A 5,000-nucleotide genomic window follows, 5' to 3' on the forward strand; every position below is an offset into this window, starting at 1 on the left:
TATAGAATTCCATTGTGTCCAGGGGCTGTATTGTTACAAGTAGGAAGTGGGGAATGAAATTTTCGTTCAGTAAAAGGAGAATTATACGACTCTTCCCTTCCTATTGCAAAATTCAATATTTTCTTTTCTCCAATGATCGTATACAGGAAACCAGGAACTCCTTCAAACTTGCATGATAGATTTGAAATAGATTATCAGCAAGGGCATTGCTAAAATCCTTTGCTTCAGTCACAAACTGGCCGCTCATTTTCAACACTGGTGCAGGGTTTGGGGTAAATTTGCCGGCAATCTTTTTCCTTTTACTCCATACAGAAGATGGTGGTATTCTAATGTTGACTGAGGAAACAAAAGATACTCAAGATTGGGGTCTAGCTTCTCTCATGGCATAACGGAACTGTGCTCTCCACTTTCTGTATGTTACCAAATTTTCCTCAGTACGGCGGCTACACAATCTGGTCAGAGGTTTTCTGGTGTCTCTATGCAAGACAGCTAGTTCTGAAGACCACCACGGTACTGGTTCTCGTTTGAATAATCCTATGGTTTTGAAAACCGAATTGACTCCTGCTGTATGGAGAGTTCCATTCAGTAGGTCTATGGCATCATAAATACTTTCATACTGTTTTACACTCCCCTCGATTTTACTTAGCTCACAAAATTTAACCTATTCCGTCCACCTTGTCAAAATTCCATTGTGGTGATCTTTGTAAAGGTGGACCATTGTTCATGTTTATAATGATTGGTGCAGGATCACTAGTATGCCATTCATCTAATGTCCTCCAATCAAAAGCAAGAAGGTAGTTAAAGCTTTCAATTGAAAGGTCAATGCATAACAAGGTACCTATCTGAACATGGAAGTGTGTGGGCTCTTATGTATAAAGGAGTCCAACATCCTTTTTTTCCACAATTGATGATATAATATTGCCCCTGGTGTTTGTTAGAACATCACCCCACAAAGGATGTCTACCATTCAAATCTCCAAGAAAAAGAAAAGGTCGAGGGAGTTGTTGAATCACCTCTATTAAATCATCATACGATATGTTATCATTTGAAGACATATGAAGAGAAAAAATTGTATATCTTCTCTCTATATCAATCTGTACACACACTGCCTGCAGAGGTGCACGGATAGACAAAGATATTTGAGGAATATCTGAAGGTGTATGAGACTTCTGCCCTGACTTCCTACTTGGTGAACATATGGTATCTAATAGCTAATATATTCACATGGAGAAGGACAAGCTTGGTCTCCTTTGGACGTACAATTTTAAGGGAATGCTCGTGAATTAAGAGCTTAGGTTCTTCATATTTGGCCCTTAAACCCAGACAATTTTATTTCAAAATGGAGGCAAAAGAAACTAGGTTTTTTTTTTTTTTTTTTTTTTTTTTTTTTTTTTTTTTTTTTTTTTTTTTTTTTTTTTTTTTTTTTTTTTTTTTTTTTTTTTTGAAGAACTTATGAATGAAGTCTTCCCTCTAGCTATTTTTATCTAAGACTATTTCCCGGTGGTTATACTAGAGAGGGCCTCGATAAATTGGGTTTTGTGTAAGGGGATTTTCTTTCTGTCCTTTTCATCTAATTCTTGAGGGGGATTGTGGACTTCGCCTTTAATTTATGATTGATTTAAATTGTCTTCTGGTTAATCAGAAACATCAGCAGACAATACATCATATTTATTTGATGGCATAACTCCAATATTTGTTATTGAAAGAGGTGTAGAGAGAGGGAGGTCTCTCTCTCTCTCTTTTCCGATTAATAGGTTGTGAGCTACCTGGTTTTTGTAACTTTCCCCACTACAGGTGCAGCTGAAAACTTAGTTTCAAGTGGAATCTCCATTAAATCAGGCAAGGACACGGCCTGGGAGAGGTTAGTACTAACCTTTGCAAAGTGTGATAAAGGTTTGATAGTGGTGGGCAATGTCTTTTTGTTGATACACAATAGTAAATATTTAGGAGGATATATTCTTGTCTTGTTATGCAGCACTTTATCAATAGATGGTCAATATCTTTTTCGAAAAATACCTACAGTAGTAGGTGGGTTAGAAGATTCCCTAGGAGCTTTATCTCTTTTTTAATGTCTTTGCATAGGTATTAGATTTATTTTATAATCTCTTGGCATGTCCTACCCCTCACACATTCAATGATTGATTTATTGAAGGCAGCTTTTTCTAACTTATATAACTAGCAGCTCCTAACATTAGATTTATGATTAGAGGTGCAGTTCAAGCACCTTGCCTCAAGTGTACATTCTCTGTTGTAAAGATTGGAGCAAGTATTACACATTTTATAATTTTTGCAAACTTAGGTAGTATGACCAAATTTAAAGCAATTAAAAAATTTCAGTGGATTTTGCTTTCAAAGGTCAAATTTTAATCCTTTCATATTCTATATTAATGTGGAAAGGTACATAAGCATCCTGGAAAGTAAAGATAACCTTTGATATTCCAAGGCCTTTATTAACTTTCCACGCTGATAACGGACAAAACCATTATCTCTTCTTCCGTAAATTCATGTAGATCTCTATTGAAAAACCTCTCCCCTTCCATAGCTAAAGTTTAGATGGATTTTTATGTCAAATTTTATATCATCATTGGCTGTATTTAAATTGGACAATATAAAAGACGGTTCTATGACTTGGCATCGATCAATTAACTTCTCTTACCAAACCGACATATATCTCCCAGTGCGATCGTTCCTACCGTCCTCTAAAGAAATTTGCAGTTCTTAAAATACTTTTTTGTAACTCCTGTAGATTGAGCAACATGCCACATTGGTGGTTTTGTCTTTTTTTTTGGGGGGGGGGCGGGGATGGCATTACTACTTGTGTCTTTATCAATCTAGTCTGCTGGCTTGTAGACATCCAGATCTTTAGGTACTCCTTCACACAAAACACCCTTAATATTCAAATTACCTACTTTAATATTCACCATGTTACGGCTTGTATTGAATGCTTCCTCGTGACAGTTAAATGATACCCATGAATCCAATACCTATTTCCTAAATGTGAACCATATCCGATGTTTTGGTAGGATTTTATCAACGAAAATCGATTGGAAACGGTCCTGAAATGCATAGTAGTGAAGAAAAGAAACAAGAAAAATGAAAGGTTTTAAGAATAGTATCATATATATATTATATATACTCTCTCTCTCTCTCTCTCTCTCTCTCTCTCTCTCTCTCTCTCTCTCTCTCTCTCTCTCTCTCTCTCTATATATATATATATATATATATATATATATATATATATATATATATATATATATATATATATATATATATATATATATATATATATATGTCTCTCTCTCTCTCTCTCTCTCTCTCTCTCTCTCTCTCTCTCTCTCTCTATATATATATATATATATATATATATATATATATATATATATATATATATATATTGATACATACATACATACATATACTAAGGCACATCCCCCAATTTTGGGGTATAGCCGACATCAACAAATAAAACAAAACAAAAAGGGGACCCCTACTCTCTACGTTCCTTCCAGCCTGACAAGGGACTCAACCGAGTTCAGCTGATACTGCTAGGGTGCCACAGCCTACTCTCCCCCGTTATCCACCACAGATGAAACTTCATAATGCTGAATCCCCTACTGCTGCTATCTCCGCGATCATCTAAGGCACCGGAGGAAGCAGCAGGGCCTACCGGAACTGTGTCACAATCGCTCGCCATTCATTCCTATTTCTAGCACGCTCTCTTGCCTCTCTTACATATATCCTCCTATCACCCAGAGCTTTCTTCACTCCATCCATCCATCCAAACATTGGCCTTCCTCTTGTACTTCTCCCATCAACTCTTGCATTTATCACCTTCTTTAGCAGACAGCCATTTTCCATTCTCTCAACATGGCCAAACCACCTCAACACATTCATATCCACTCTAGCTGGTAACTCATTTCTCACACCCGTTCTCACCCTCACCACTTTGTTCCTAACCCTATCTACTCGAGATACACCAGCCATACTCCTTAGACACTTCATCTCAAACACATTCAATTTCTGTCTCTCCCTCACTTTCATTCCCCACAACTCCGATCCATACATCACAGTTGGTACAATCACTTTCTTATATAGAACTCTCTTCACATTCATGCCCAAACCTCTATTTTTTACTACTCTTTAACTGCCCCCAACACTTTGCAACCTTAATTCACTCTCTGACGTACATCTGCTTCCACTCCACCATTTGCTGCAACACCAGACCCCAAGTACTTAAACTGATCCTCCTCCTCAAGTAACTCTATTCAACATGACATTCAACCTTGCACCACCTTCCCTTCTCGTACATCTCCTAACCTTACTCTTACCCATATTAACTCTCAAATTCCTTCTCTCACACACCCTTCCAAATTCTGTCACTAGTCGGTCAAGCTTCTCTTCTGTGTTTGCAACCAGTACAGTATCATCCGCAAACTACAACTGATTTACTTCCCATTCATGGTCATTCTCGTCTACCAGTTTTAATCCTCGTCCAAGCACACGAGCATTCACCTCTCTCACCACTCCATCAACATACTAGTTAAACCACGGCGACATCACACATCCCTGTCTCAGCACCACTCTCACCGGAAACCAACCACTCACTTCATTTCCTATTCTAACTCATGCTTTACTACCTTTGTAGAAACTTTTCACTGCTTGCAACAACCTTTAACTAACTCCAAATAACCTTATTACATTCCACATTGCTTCCCTATCAACTCTATCCTACGCTTTCTCCAGATCCAGAGACGCAACATACACCTCATTACCTTTGGCTAAATATTTCTCGCATATCTGCCTAACTGTAAAAATCTGATTCATACAACCCCTACCTCTTCTAAAACCACCTTGTACTTCTAAGATTGCATTCTCTGTTTTATCCTTAATCCTATTAATCATTACTCTACCATACACTTTTCCAACTACACTCAACAAACTAATACCTCTTGAATTACAACACTCATGCACATCTCCCTTACCCTTATATAGTGGTACAA

General features: G+C 37.5%; 2 protein-coding genes across 18 annotated transcripts in view; one reads left to right on the forward strand and one right to left on the reverse strand.

Moving 5' to 3' along the window:
- LOC137627117 (tyrosine-protein phosphatase 10D-like) overlaps window positions 1-5,000 on the forward strand; it is a 616,151-nt gene that overhangs the window by 605,022 nt on the left and 6,129 nt on the right. Inside the window, exon 1 of one of the 17 annotated variants that reach the window (XR_011041124.1) lies at window positions 1,812-1,861. The exons of the other annotated variants lie outside the window; for them this stretch is intronic. The gene's annotated coding sequence lies outside the window, so the exon portion shown is untranslated. Of the gene's footprint in view, window positions 1-1,811; window positions 1,862-5,000 lie in introns of those variants that run through there. 17 annotated transcript variants of the gene reach the window in all.
- LOC137627116 (uncharacterized) overlaps window positions 1-5,000 on the reverse strand; it is a 486,416-nt gene that overhangs the window by 388,913 nt on the left and 92,503 nt on the right. The window lies entirely within an intron of this gene.

The sequence above is a fragment of the Palaemon carinicauda genome, chromosome 34 (genome assembly GCF_036898095.1).
Source record: "Palaemon carinicauda isolate YSFRI2023 chromosome 34, ASM3689809v2, whole genome shotgun sequence".
Lineage (NCBI taxonomy): Eukaryota > Metazoa > Arthropoda > Malacostraca > Decapoda > Palaemonidae > Palaemon > Palaemon carinicauda.